Below are 15529 nucleotides of genomic sequence, written 5' to 3'. Positions count from 1 at the left end.
AAATTTAGTAAGAGAGAGAGAGTGCTATTTCTTCGCTAATTATATTTCTCCGATACTTTGCCGATTTTCAATCATTCAAAGTTTCGCGGTTCGCAAAAATATAAACGAAAACCATCTATAATTACGAACAGTTAGCCGATAAATTAGTGACAGTCGGTAAAACCAAACTTAATTTATTTTTTAAATGTATTATCAGTTCTCACGTCGTTCATTATTACAAACAATGTTTCCATTTCGATTGTTCATTGTTTTGAGGTCAGTGTATTTCATTTGAAAAGAAAAAGCGTTAGCGAGAGACATCTCGGAGATCGAACAAGTAATTCAAATCGCGCGCGGTTTCAACGGCGCGTACGCGCGCGGTGATACGCTGGCGTCTCCGGCCAATGAGCGCGCCTCGTACACCGCCGCCAACGCTCGGCTCTCCCCGGCGCCTAAGCCACGCCCCAGTGCTACGAGGGCCCCGCGCGGAAAGGGTAGAGCTGGAATGGTAATTCACCGTCCGTGGTGCAGCAACATGAGCGTCTGCGGTACCGTTCGCTGAGAAAACGCGCCGCGACGTGACAAAATTCCATTCGCGATTCGTGAATCGCGCGCGGTCGTACGTGTGTCTCCAGCGGGTGGTCGCGGCGGCGTACGCGTGTTCTCCGCGCGTGTGTCAACAGTGTCCGCGGTGTGCCCGCATTAAACGTTCCCGTACACGTGGAATTACGCGGGGTTACCTCGGCCGCGGGGTTAAGTTCTCTCATCGCCGGATTCTACGGAAGGATACCCGCGAGCCACAGCGAGCCAGCCAAGTCGGACGGACCCCCCCTTCCCTCCCCGACCGGTCGCGCCGTCGTGCCGAGGAATTGCTTTCGGTGAGTAACCCAGAATGTTGTCTTCCGTTCCCGAGCGAACGAGCGCACCGCCGCGCCGCTCGGAGTTGCGCGGATTTGCGAAATTCCCCCTCGGCCTGGGATTATTCCTCGTCCCTCGGCCCTTCTCGCCGACGATCACCCTTGGCGGGCAAAAAAATTGTTTTTATTCGACGGCGAGAGAGGGGAAAGATCCACACCGTTCGCGCTACCGTGCCGTGAGTCGCGAAAACAGATCGTGAATCGGAGAGAGAGAGAGAGAAAGAGAGAGAGAGAGAGAGAGAGAGAGAGAGAGAGAGAGAGAGACGTTCGTGAATCGCGCGTGAATACCGGGAAACTACGCGGTGATCGGTTTAAGGAATTGTAATCCCTTTATCCTCCAGCCTTCCCTTCGGCGAGCGACGTCCGCCGGGATGCGGGCGTGAGACGTCGTCGAGCTCCACCGTCGGCGTTTCGGAGCACGGTAGTCGTCGCGGCATGGCCGTGAGAGGAACGGTCGGACATTCTCACGACTCACGACATCGTGTTCTACAAACGGCAATTAGCCGCTATCGTAATTATATTCTGTTGTCTAGCGTCTACGCGTCTCGTTCCTTTTCGCGACGCTTTCAAGGACTCGAACGTCGCGACTGTCTTAAGACTCTCGAGCAGTGATTTAGGGGTCAGTTACCGGTCAGCCTTTCTACTCGACCGTCGACGTTGCGCGATGCGTTCTCGATGCCGAGATGATATCGCAGCTTGGATTTCGTCGCGAAGGATCGCGGTCTCGGAAGCGCGCGCACCAGGTCGAGTCGCGCGACGAGGAACCCCTCGTTTTCCTTTTTTAAAGGCACGGTTTAGCGGGCCGCGTATAAGCGGATTCCTCGGTGGTGGAAGTTTTGTCGCGGCGCTCCGCGATCACCTGACCCTGAGAACGCGACGCGGAATGCGGAAAACGCCGCGGAGAAGGTCAATAGTTTCGCGGCCGGCCTCGTCGTCGCCGCCGCCGCCGCCGCTGCGCCGTTCGATCCCTGGACCCAATATCGAATCGAAGAGATCCGCGTTTAGATCTGCGATCCGTCCGCGATTTGTACTCCGAGAATCCACGGTGCGATATATAAAATTTTTTTTTATTATATAATACATTTTTTGTGTAAATTTATCGCCTCCAGAAGAATGCTGTCACAATTGAAAAATTCACAATTTTCGGGAGAGAGGAAAGACAAATTTTATTCAATTTGAATTGTGAGATAACTAACGCTATTACGATGCATTGTTATAGTAAAACTTGTATTGTTTCTTGCAGAGGTCTGGTGTAATTCACTTGTCAATTCACTTATGACACAATTCGTCCGGCGACCGCAGCATAACCGGTTTAAAAGAATAACGACCCTTCTGCTGCGTGCGACGGATTTCGCCATATATAGCACGTAGATAACATTTCAGGCATCTTTTTATGGAGTTAACTCAAAACCGAAAATTTTCAAGTTGTGTATTTTAAGTCGACAGCAGGTATTCTTCTAGGGAGATGCGATATGAAAAATATGTACAATGCATATAAATATGTATTAAATGCCCGCGAGATTTATCATCGACCATGCTAATTTATCGTGCTCGTTAATTACGACTCCGCAATACGCGGTATCTCGCCCCCCGCGCCAATTTCGCTCGCGTTAATCGCGAGAGTTGATCGCCGGCACGGCGCGGCAAGAAAATTTAGGCCTCCCCCTACTCGCATCGTGCATTTTAACGTTAATTGCGGCTGTTCGATTCTCAGACGCATGAAGATAACGTCGCGCGCGATCTGCGCGTACGATACAGACACGCGGCGCTAAATGCGAGATATGAATATGGATCTCGAAGCCCGTAAGAGATCCCCGATTACGGGGGCGGCGTCGGGAAGAATAATTTTGTTGGAGATATTATTCGTAAATTTTTCCACGAGAATATCCCGAGGGATTCCGCGCCAAACCTCCAATTGCCACCCCCGAGATTCTTAAATTCGTTTCCCTCTCCGTGTTTTTCCAACGCGCCCCGCGATTAATGCGATTTGTATTCCTCGGGGACTCGACGATGCAGCTTCGCTGCTGATGGGGCACGCGGAACGGACGTGAAGTCAGGGAACCCCGAAAGGGCAAAGTCCTCCCCGCGCGCTGCACTGTCGTTCGGACGTCGCGCAAATTGGCGAACCTCCAGGTTTTCCGTACTCTCACCCGTCGCGCGTTCCCTCGCCTCCCCCCCTGCCCGTCCGCCCGCGAATATCGCATTCCTCGCCAGCATCCAGCGTGTGAGCCCCACGTGTGTGCGAGCGTGAGGAGAGATTCGCTTCCGCCATGGGCGACACGTCTAAGCGCCGCGCGTGCCTCGCCCGAGGATCTCGCGTTGGCACGTCCGAATATTTTAACGACGAACCCTCCCGTAGGCAGCCTCGAAGACAGACTTTTCTTATGCCCATTTCTACCAATGTAGATTAACTTCTAATCTCGGTTTAACTTACTCTTTCTATCTTTTTCTAACTTTTAGAACTAGGAAAAGATGACAGGTAAGTTAAACCAAGATCAAAATTAACCTGCGTTGATAGAAATGGACATTAGAGTTCTAGTGTTTGGAGTTTTTCTTAAAGTATTTATTATAGTCTTTTTTTCTGTCGAGCCTTCGAAAAACATAAAAATACGAAGTATGAGTTAAGGCAAACGTACATAGTGTTTCGAGACGAAAAGCGCTGTATAAAAGTGGGTAATAATGGCGTGAGTTAAGGTTCATAAAAAGAAGGTGCGATAAAATGAAAATATATGAATACATAGAAATAAAGACTAACGTGGAGCATAATTTCCGGAGAAATACCGTCGTAAAAAACACCACGTGCGGGAAGTAAAGGGATATTGTCGATAAATATAAACGCGCAACGAGAAAGTTTGTTTTTCAGTTTCACCTTTAGCGGGTGCTTCGTTTGAGATTCGCCGATCGAGAAACGTAACGTTCAAAACTGAAGAAGCACCAGGGAGAGATTCTGTTTGAACATATTATTTCCACATTATCGAACGATTACTCGAATCAAGGCTCCGCTAGTTGTTTTCGTCCTATTTTTTTTATCAAACGGCAAACGCGGAGAAACACGGAATCTAATCTGAAACCACCGGATGATGTTTACTTTGCGATATATCCTCTGGAATTTAGAACCCCTGGCGACCAGATGACTGAAATCGATTGCTTTATTGCGCGAACGCCAAGGCGAGAAAGGACTCGTGAAGGCTCTGTGGCGTCGTAAAACGTTTGTTATAACACCGAAACCCGAAATTGAACACGTGACATATAATAAAAAACGCTTATATCAGTATTTATCGAGAGGCGCACGACAAATCATTCGTAAACGATCTTATCAAACGGGCTGATAATGAAATTGCAGATCGCGCACGCGTCGCGATATCGTAATAACCTGCATAAAAAATAATTCCCGGCTGCTTTCGTTATACGTCACGGAACGGATTTTATACCGTTGAAACGCACGTTGTGGAATCGTTACTCAGGAAACGTGTGGTTTTCCTATAATCAAAGAGGAGTTTCGAGCTAAAAACTCCCGGCGTTAGCATACCGAACGTAATAGTAGAACCACCGCGCGCCGTAAACGCATCACGTTAAAAAGGTCGCGGCGGCGCGACGTTGTGACGTTGTTTTATTGGCTGAACGACGCCAAGCTCTGTAATCACTGACGCCTCACGTAATTGCATGACGCCCCGTGAGGTGTATAGTGTATATCGCCGGTGAATTGACTGGAAGGCTAAGGCCAAGGGTGGCGATATTGTTGGATGAATAAACGAACGCCGTTTATCGCCCCGCGAAAGGAGAACTAAATCCTCTTCTAATTCTAATTCGAAATTGCGAGGTACGATAACAGCTCTCTTGCAAATTGACGCAACTTCTCGCAAACGTTGTGTCAACAAGCCGCGTTATCACAACGTCGAGGATACGTGGTAACATACGCTGCGATTTGAAATAGCTCGAACGGAATCGAGCAAAATAAACTTAAAAATTTTGCGAAATGGCTCACGAGAATGTCGGTCTCGTAATATTTAACTACCGTGTTTAACGACGAGATGCGCGGCACGCATTTCAATTCCGACTTCGACGTAACTCTTTCAAAGAGTTTAATTCCCTTTAAGAGTTACCATTCCCTCTCTCCCGTATCTTCCTCTCTCAAACCGAGAAGCCTCGTTTTATCGTCTCGATCGTCTCTATCGAGATCCACCTGTGGAGGAGATAACTTTCGCCATTACGAATGCACGGGTACGAGCGGGTCGCGCCGGATGGGAGGTGGGACGCCACAAAGCTTTCCAGTGATGCGTGCATTCCGCGACGGACGGCACTTCCTGTATAAATACCGTAACGGGAATGAAGAGTAACGCGCGAGCGCGCGCGCGCGCGCCGGCCGAGGCGGCGGCGACGGCGGCTCGAGGGACGGCTCGAAGGCATGCGAACGAGAGAAAAATCACCGGGCGATTGTGAATTCCGTTGACTGACGACGCCGAGAAACCGCGCCGCGGTATTTCTCGACGCGCGCGGCGCGGTCGTGCATCTCTCTCTCTCGCTCTCTTTCCCCTCTGTCTCGTTGCACCTGCCCACGTTGCCGCAACGCGCATTAAATCACGAAAAGGACGTTTGCGTGGGGACGTTATGTGGAGCGGCGGCAGTGAATGGAATGACCGGCTGTCGGGGTATAAACAACGTCGTTTCTACCTGTAAACCACGTAATCCGTCTCCTTTACGCGTAATCCGCGCGCTTAGATAACTTCTGATGCGCGTGTGCGGCCCCCGGTTTCTTTCTTCCCATCTGTCTTGTTTCCGAAGGCAAAGACCTCGAACTCGATTATAAGTGCGTAATCATTAATCTTCGGTTTCATGAGCGAACGAGCGGAGAATATTTCGCATTAAGTATGAAGGATGAAGTAGAGAGATAACGGAAACTTACTCCAACTTGTATTTTAACAAAACTTTGATTCGAGGCTTAATCACCGAAGTATCGAAGTATCGAAGATTATGGAGGAAAGCACGAGGCAGATTCGATTTGTTAAGTTTTAATTGACATTTATAACTCATATTTAAACGTATCTCGTTGCCTTTGTTCGAAGGCTTTGTCAGCAAATGGAATTTCGGTGTTCGAAAGCTGACATCCGCTGCTCATTGTATTTCGAGCTTGTTCCTCGATCGCGCGGGAACAAGATTTGTTTGTCGTTTTCATCTCGATGATCGACGATGCGCCGAAAAATCGCCAGCAACGTACAACTCCGTTTATCGAATCCGCATACGTGACACACGATATCGTAAAGTGAAATCGCGCGGAAGAATTTCCTCGTAAATCACCTCGGTCATCGTTGGATAACATTCGTCCGCGCGCGCCGTCGTTCATCGAGTTATAATTTAATTTGGCGTAGCCAATACGTCACGGTACTCTGTGTTCTCACCGTGCGCGCTTAACGTTCTAATGAAGGCATACTTGACCACGATCAATCTGAGGATCATTATAGAGATCGTTTTAACGCGGCAGAAGTTAGGAAAAGTAATATCACTCTAATGCGGTTTCAATCATTCGAGAGCAGGAAGCGGTGATAAATTGTGACGCAACTTACGTGCGCGAGCAAATAATTATTTCCTGGCGACGTGAGAGATTAAGAAATCATTCCGATGGAGATTGCCAATATCCTCCGGGCACCGTATATCGCCTGCGAGAAAAGTGGAGTATCGCCCGCTCGTTCTCGGGACGATAAATGCGCGCTTAATGAAACCTCCATAATGGGACGCGATCGCGACGCTGCTGTAAGGAACGCGGAAACACGTTTTGCCGATTAACGCCTTTACGAAGGCTGTGTATTATACATTGGCCGGTGTCGCCGATCGAGCGCTTCTCTATAAGCCTCGAGATGGCCGCGCATCGATGAAATAACCGTATTTCAACCGTGCGCCACGTAGCAATACCGCACACGAACTTCCTTCCCACGTACTGCAATGTATACACAATTACCGGTAACCCATTTTTCCTTTCGTCAGCAAGACAGACCACCGGTGGTGTTGCGCAACGACATCGATGAAGATTTATCGCCGACGCGTCGCGCCTGCCTTTCCCTGAGCGCGAATTACCCGCGTGTCGCTTCGTAATCAGATAAGACCGTGTATAACGACGCCCAGAGATAGCGGTAGCGGTAACGAGTTTGATAACCCAAATAATTTGTGTAATAACGTCGAGGGTGTATCGAGCGCCGGGGCTCTTCAAGTCTCGCAAATTCGGGCGATGAAGGAACAATGGCGTAGGTCATCAATAATTGCATCGGCAACACCAACTAGATCTAATAAAGTAAACATTATAATAAAGTAACGAAGTTGTAATAAAATAAAATATTATAAAGATCTAACTGTAATTTCGAAGTCTTTCGGTGGGTGATCTACTTGCAAATCCAAGTGTGTTACTTTTACAGGCATAAACGTCTAAAAATGACATATCAGACAGAAGCTCTTTTTATGTATTTCTTTATGTGTTAAATTACGTCATTTAAAACGTTTAATCGTGTTAAATTAAAGATTAATATCAATCGTGTTCAATGACGTAATTTAAAAAAAATGTGTAAGAAGAGCTTTGGCTAAAATAACACATTCATGGATTTGCAGTGCGCCGGACGCGATTTTCGGGGGGGGGGGGCAGATTGCTCGCCAATTCAAATAAAACGAACGGTTTGCAGGTGGTAGACGATGTGTAGTAGTCTGTAACGAGGCTACATGCAGCCTCCAGTGAGTGACCGTCACCGGTTAACTGCCGCCTCCAACGGTGCCGCAATTTTCCGATGCCTCGGCATCACCCCGTTCCCTGATTCCGCTCTCCTCGCTCGTCCCAACTCCGCGCCGTTATCGTTCTCCTCGGTCATTGATGTGCAAAGTGGAGGGACTCGCACCCACGCGCGAATCATCAGCCCACCATTCGCGTCCCGGTCACGTCCTCGTTTAATAACTTACAGGGCACTCGATCGCGGCGCTTTGATAAATTGGAACGCAATGATATTGCTAATGTGCTCCCATTTACAACGAGTGGGCCGATGCTCCGCAACGTGTAGGCGCATATAAACACGTTTAAATAAGTAATTCTCAAGAAATCTCACAAATATCATAAAAAATGATTTTTTTTTACATTGACGCGCAAAGTATTGTCTTCTTCACGCGGGGTATATCCTAGAATATTTACCATTTGCAGTGAAGTAACTTCTTACTTCTGCGTAACTGTTATATAATAATCCCATACGGGAGATATCGCTTAAAACGCGTGTTAAACGCGGTAGCCAGAGACCCAAGAATGACACAACGTTTAGGAGATCCCGTGTGCATGCCCTGAGGTCTGCAACCGATGGTCGAAAGTGGGTTATCCGAATGGAATGGAACGGCTAGCGATAGCTATTCGATTTTCTCTATATACCGGTCGCTTCTGCTAATTCATTACACTCTCTCTTTGAAGCGTGTGGCTGCCTTAACGCGTGACAAGACACTCGTGAAATAATTATTACATACGCAAATCATGTTACAGGAATGTAAGAGTCGCATCAATGCAACACCGTTATTAATTAATTACTTAAATTGTTTAACACTGAAATCATCCCGCTCGTCTTTGCTCACGTAACAGAGTAGGTATTTCGTAATCTTCTTCCATAACGTATACGTACGCCCTAATAATATAAAGGTTCCTGCTATTATTATTGTTCGTCTAATTACACGTCCTAGAGATGCTCTGCCGCAATATGCGAGTAGAAAGTCCGTGAAACATTATTGCAAGCTAATCGCATATTAAACTGTCGTGCACCATAAACACGATATTTTAACGCGCGGGCAATCCTATTGTAGCATATATTTTCAAGAAGGCTAATTAATTTTCTAGGCTTGCGTACTGCTGTAGATTGCAGGTGGAATTAAAAAAACTGTCACAATACTTGTTATTATTTCTTATTGTATTCAACTTTAAACCAATGAACATATATATTGATCGTGAAATATTAAATTTAAAAATTAATATAAGATTATGTTTTGTCACAACAATTATGATGCAAGAAAATTTCTATTTTTAAATTAAGAAATAAAGGGCATCGAGCCTTAACAAGGGGTGTCCGTGTTAATTTATCAAATATATTAATATATCAAATATATTATCAAATATATTAATATATTAATATATTAATATTAATATATTTGATAAATTAACACGGACACCCCTCCCTTGTTAAGGCTCGATGCCCTTTATTTCTTAATTTAATTTTTAATTTTGTGAGCCTTTTAAATTATATTTCTATTTTTATTATTTAAGACGTTTATATTATTTCACATGGTCCACAATACCTCGAACCTCGATTGCCCTCTTATCATTTACACCTAAATAAGGTGCGTATGCGAACCGATATCAAATGAAATTATTTGGAATAACATATTTGAGACGTACGATAAACTGCGATAAACCCGAGATGATAACAGCGAATCTCGCAGCGAATCATTTAATCTCGAAAGTATTTGCCCGCGTTCAATGGTCATCGATACGTACCGCGCGAAACAAACGTCAAAGAAGTTCGACTTGAGGTATGAATTGGAATTGTCTGGGAGAAATGCACGCGAAAAGATTCTCGGTATCGCGGATGAAACCGCGGCACGTGTTAGCACGAAACCACCGTCGTAACGAACATAAGAAGTTACATCGTGCAGGCCGAGTGAAAGGATTCCTTGGCTCACACTTTTACATTGCAACCTTCGGACATGACGCATAAAGCGTTAGTCGTCATTTCCGCTTTTGCGTGCCACCGGGCTGTTTCACGATACACGAAAGTGTCGTAGGGTCGAAGCCAGTTTTTCTGCCTTCAGATATCGTCGATAAGATCGATGGAAATACGATAAAGTGCATTTCTCCCCGCGGCTCTCCAATTGCTATAATCACGAATAAAATTATTTCTAACGCTTTCTGATCGAATTTTCCGCTTTTCTTTAATCTTTTTATTTAATTTTTATTTATTCTCCAAGCATACAATCAAAAATTGAATATTATTTACATGAAAATTTCAACTTAAAAAAAAATTAAGTATTTTTTCTTCAAAAATATATCTATATATCTCCTTTAAACTTATACACGGTATTCGATGTCTCCGTCTTGACAGACACCGCTTGCAATTTTAATTCAATCTCTCGAGATTTACTCTCTTGGTTGCAGAGAATGTCCTTCCCTTCAACAGTAATGGAATTTCTCGTTAGCTTTGCAAGTTGGAAGTTCGCGCTCGACGGACGCCCCAATTAAGTTTTGATAACCATGTTACATTTAAACTCCAATAAATGATAGACACTACAAATGTAAAAATAATTAACGACAGTTGATTTTGTTGTACATTAACAACGTACTTAGTTATCTGTCGCACTTTTACTGAATCTTATCAATAAAGACCACTTTATTTATTGACTATATATAGACGATAAAATAATATAGCAATATAGTGATAATTACTTAATTTTCATCAAATCTCGAGGCGGAAATCCTGAAGGGAATCAAGTAATATGTAACTGTATGCAAAAGTAGATGGAAGATCCATCGAGTGCAACGAAGCACGGGGTCTGAAATGAATGGGAGCATGTCCCGCGGTTAGAAGGAGAGAAGAGTACCGTAAGGAAAAAGACGCTCGATCGAAGTGAGCATTGGTTCCGTAAAAGGATCTCAATTTGCGGTCTTTTATACGAGTGTCTACTTACTGCTGCATAAATCTCTTTAATGACAAGTAAATAATATTTTCATCAGATTCGTTGTCGAGAAAAAAAGCCACGTCAAACAAATCGATAAGATTCGGAAGAAGATTCACGATAAAATAAATACCGCAATATATTTCCGGTAAAATAAATTTCTAACGTACACACACATTATTAACGTGCAATTTCGCGCATGAAATACTTTTCCAATATTTTTGTAACGATTATTACTACTCTGGGTAGACAGAAATACTCTTTTAACTAATACTTTCAAGAAAGTTTGACTTTTCAATTCTATATCTATATATTAGCGACACCGTTATTGGTAAGAGAAAATTTACTTCCGCTGTTGCCTGACGCTTGGCTCTCATCATTTTACCGATAAAGAAGCGGTTTCTTTCACGCAGGTTTCTTTCAGATAGATTCAACGTTCTTCTTTTGGCATAGCAAGAAAAAGTGAATTGTCCGATGTACAAGGATAAAATTATTCTTGAACGATCTTCACCACAAAGCAACAACTAGGAAGACTTCACGGGGATAAGGCTTTCGGGTTTAGCTTAACGGGTTCTCTCGTTCACCTCTGACCTTCGAGCGCCTTCGGCGCTTTTCCTATATACGATTCACTTAGGCGCTCCCATTGAACTTGTCCCCAATCCTCGGAGCTTGGCTAGTCACGTTTCCTCGTCGTCCTCTCCGCAAAACGTAAATTAATAGATGCTCCATTTCCGTGCGTGACCTTCCTCGAGCGAACGTTCGTTCATCTTCTCGGATTGACCGATGAGTCAATGACTCGACAAAGGACGAGATCGAGTGACGTTGACGCGCGAGAATGTCTTTATGTTGAAAGCCTGAAGAGGAAGATCTCGAAAAATATATATCCCTGCTAACGTGCGATTTTCAATTAGCTTGAATAGAATGGGAAATACAACCTGACAAGGAAATCGTAATTTTTTTCACGTCCTTTTGTATCGAACAAACGGAGCTGCGACGCGAGTTGCTGTAATTTCTCCGTAAAGACACCTTTTCACGGATAATTACAATTTTTCCCCTTAGGAAATGTATTTAACCGCGTTTTCTTCTCGTGACGATAATTGACGTATTGGAATGACGACTCGAGGAATGTCGTGCGCGGCGTATCTGTAGTTCGAGACACCTCCAAAGCGCTCTATATAAGATCAAGTTGTCCGCGCATTTTGCGGACATATATACATATATATACATAACATCATCGTTTCTTCTCGGCGACCTACATTCGTCAATTACTTTTCACCGCATCCAGTTCTTCTCTCGTTGAGCAATGTACCGTGCAGGTCGTTTAATAAAGACCCCGCATCGTCTCCTCGATAGCATTTATATATATTACGAAAGCTGTACCGTAGAAAAATTTCTTTGTGCTTTTGACGTTTTATAGAAAATTCGATTTCTTATTTTTCTTCTCTCTCTCTCTTTCTTTTTTTATCTCGGCTTTGGTCCTTTCTTGCTCAAGTACGTACGATCGACCTTTGCGTCATCTGTATAGTTTCGCGCGGCATAATGCTATCGTGATTTAAACGACCTAGTTTGTAACCATTACGTGGATACATGTCCATTATTATCAGTATATATACGAAGTGTATCCTTTGGTGGCGCTATACAGTAATTTTCGACGGTCGATATCACGCCCTAAAAGTACTTATGTCTCGGGAACATGACTTTCACTATATTCGGAACTGAGAAACACCGAGGAAATGAGACTTCTCGTGTTCGGCAACGACCATGGCAAGGACTAAAACGTACTGGCCGACTTTTTACCGCGTAGGGTCAGGTCCAAGCAACTGTGGCGAATGGGAGATACGTAAGAAACATAATAGTGAAAAGACTTTTGTCAAATTTTTAGAATAACAGTATTTAATATTATTTATTTTGTCATTTTTTTAGATTTAGATTTAATATTAATTTAATGAATTTAAAGGGATTTGTATTTAATCTTGACATTTTGATGTCTCAAACACCAAACAATCTAATTATGAAAAATGTATACAATTTATTAAAAAAAGATAATTTTACAATCTCGATTCAGTGTCTAGATAATTCTAGCACTAAAATAGTTAAAATTTTATCGCGAATAATATCACGTAAATTTCTTGCCGGTCAAGGAATGCGTTCTCTTATCGAGATGTTAGCGAACGCTCCTTTCTCAAGGAGATATTTCAAGGGACAACCTTGGGAGAGAAATCGATATCAAGCGCCGCTTTAGACTTTTGTAGGGCACAAGGTAGCAGGTGAATACGTAACAATCAACCACTCACGGAAAGAGGCCCACCCCATTTAATTCCTTTTATTCTAGTTTTCTTGTTTGAGAAAATATTTCTTTCTACAGAACTTGTCTCACAGAACTAAAGTTGAGTCGGTAGAATTAAACTTGGGTATATAATTTGATGCCTCAACTGTTATGCTCTGTCAACTATAAATTTTGTAGCAATTTTTTCTCAGCAAAACTAAGTTGTTTTGAGTGATACAAAATTATGTCTTTTTTTTTTACATTGTAGTTAATTACAGCTATGTTTAACGTTGAGTATTAAATAGATTTATTGAGGTTCCCGTTAATGAAAAGTGGGCTACAAATTTGACAAAAGATTTATAGTCGTTACAGAATATACGGTACTTGTGGAGCGAAAAATGCCCAAAATTGAAAACACGTGGTGTTCATATTTATATGCGAACGTATAAAAAAGAACGGACGAGAAATCCAGTTTCGTCCGCATTATGCATGAATTTTTTTCATGTTCAAGATTAGATAAGCGATAAATTTATACATATAGCGTCATTGATGTTGTAATAAACTACCTTATTATAGGTATACTGTTACGAGTAACTCGCTAATAGCTTAAAGTGATTCATATACATGCGTAGTATACATGCATGGTCAACATTTATTTTTCACATTTGTACCTTACTTTTTCTTAAATTTCGTGACAGCTGCTTTATATTCGACTGCTTTTCATCAGCAATATCTTCTTGAGGGTCATCAATAATTGCGCCATTCAATTCTTGAGTCAGAGAGTTTCTTATTTAATAAATGGATCAATAAATTTCAACTAAGGAAAAATAAAGTATTTCGTCAGAAACCCTGTTATCGAGAGAATCACTCGCGTGATTTTCGACATGGCGACTTAGCACGTGAAAGAGGCGATCACGTCAAATGTTATAGTTATGTTATTCTTAGTAACAGCGTCACACACACGCGGATCAATAAAAAGACGGAGGTATTTCCGAATGTTGTTAACATTCTGTTTCTGTTACTGCTGTCCTCCCAGTAACACAGGAAGACAGCGATCAAGTGCTTCAGCAAGTAGAACGCGGAGTGAGGAACTCACTTCCTATAAATACCAACCGCGCACGGGTTCAATCGATTTTCTGATCACGTCTGTGACGTTCGAATACACATGACCAGATGATCTATTTCTGATATCTCTTATGCGCTTTTCTATCGGGCAACGTCCTCAGCAGATATCCGCGTTCCTACTTCCTCGAGTCTTTGTCAAAAGAAAAAAAAATCGAACGTATACCTTCCTGCATGACTGTATAAAAATAGAAACTTCAGCTCTTGGAGAACTCCTTGGATGACGACGACGAACCAATTGAGATCTGTATTATCGATGACAATAGACAAAGTGTCTTGAACATACAATTTTTATATATTATACTTCCTCTTGTTCAAAATTATATAACATTCTTTTATTTGTGGCATATATATTTATTTATGAAATAAATATCAAATTTATAATATATATTGAAATAAATCCTTCTCAAAAAAAGCACATATCTGCATATCAAAGATCTAGAGAAAGCATGTTCGGCAAGAAAGTGGAAATCACGTTTTCACTCTGTTTATCGCCAAGTTATCTAATACAGATTACACACGAAGCGTCAACAGTCCGATATGGGAAAGTATCGCTTGCAAATCGATATTTCCTTTCATTAAAATATCTTTAGACATTTATATTTAAATCGCTCGAAAACCGAGACGATTCCTCATGCACGCGCATGGCGCCTCCGATCCGATAATCGCGCGTTTCGCCGTCGAAGTCAGAATGCGCGGCATGGTATACGCGTCTGAATCATTGAATGACTGTTAACGCTGACAGAAGATATTGATGAACGTCGCATGCATAATGACGAAGCGGCCACGCGATATATGCACGCATCGCGCATATCTCCGCCCGATTTTTACTGTAAACTCTCTCGAAAGCGAACTTGTCGCGCGACCCGCTTTAAATCGTGAAACTTTCGTCCACGAATGATTTCTCTGCAGGTGCACGGAAAAAGATTCGCCAAACTCACAGTTTTTCTCTTTCTCTCTCGCAGCTTCTTCTCCTAATCATATCACTGGAACAGGATAACGTTGTTTTCGAGATTACATGTCGAGAAACTCATGTCTTTTCCAACATTGTCGATCTCTCATTGATTTATACATATATAAACGGGTATCCACGTTTTAAAATTTTTTCGTGAAATAGTTAAAGGAATTGATTATATATATAGATATATATATACGTTTGTATAATGTATCGTGAACAATTGAACCAAATGTCTAAGAAGAACGATAAAATTATATCTGAAAAATAAAAAATTTTCGCTTTGACGGATTAGAAACTTCACTCATACATTTTACATTGTGTGGTTATCTCAATCAATGTAAATCGTGCAATCAGCCAGAATAGGTCTGCTAGGAATAATTAACGCGCGCCACACAGCCGCGAATGTGTGTTAAGTCGTCGATTTGGATTAAATCGACTGGAAATTGGCAATTTAAGTATACCGCGAGCTTTCTCTAACGGGCCAATCTTTTTTATGAATACTTTTATTGCTGATAGAAATCGATTTTCAGGCAAACTACTTTTCAAATCAGGTTTTTTAATAGAAATGGCTGGAAGTATGAAGCTGGCTTAATAATAAAATAAATTGAAGTA

The 15529-nt window shown here is 42.8% G+C and overlaps 1 protein-coding gene across 6 annotated transcripts in view; it reads left to right on the top strand.

Moving 5' to 3' along the window:
- Positions 1 to 471: 471 nt before the first annotated feature.
- The window catches only part of Synd (protein kinase C and casein kinase substrate in neurons protein Synd), a 51403-nt gene continuing 36345 nt past the window's right edge, over positions 472 to 15529 (top strand). For 2 of the 6 annotated variants that reach the window (XM_071781872.1, XM_071781870.1), the window contains exon 1: positions 473 to 857. The gene's annotated coding sequence lies outside the window, so the exon portion shown is untranslated. Of the gene's footprint in view, positions 858 to 15529 lie in introns of all 6 variants that reach the window. The other 4 variants (XM_071781874.1, XM_071781873.1, XM_071781876.1 and 1 more) reach the window with 3 other exon arrangements.

Source organism: Temnothorax longispinosus, chromosome 6 (genome assembly GCF_030848805.1).
Source record: "Temnothorax longispinosus isolate EJ_2023e chromosome 6, Tlon_JGU_v1, whole genome shotgun sequence".
NCBI lineage: Eukaryota > Metazoa > Arthropoda > Insecta > Hymenoptera > Formicidae > Temnothorax > Temnothorax longispinosus.
The sequence above is the reverse complement of the archived record's forward strand: the minus strand, read 5'-3'. Positions and strand labels throughout refer to the sequence as shown.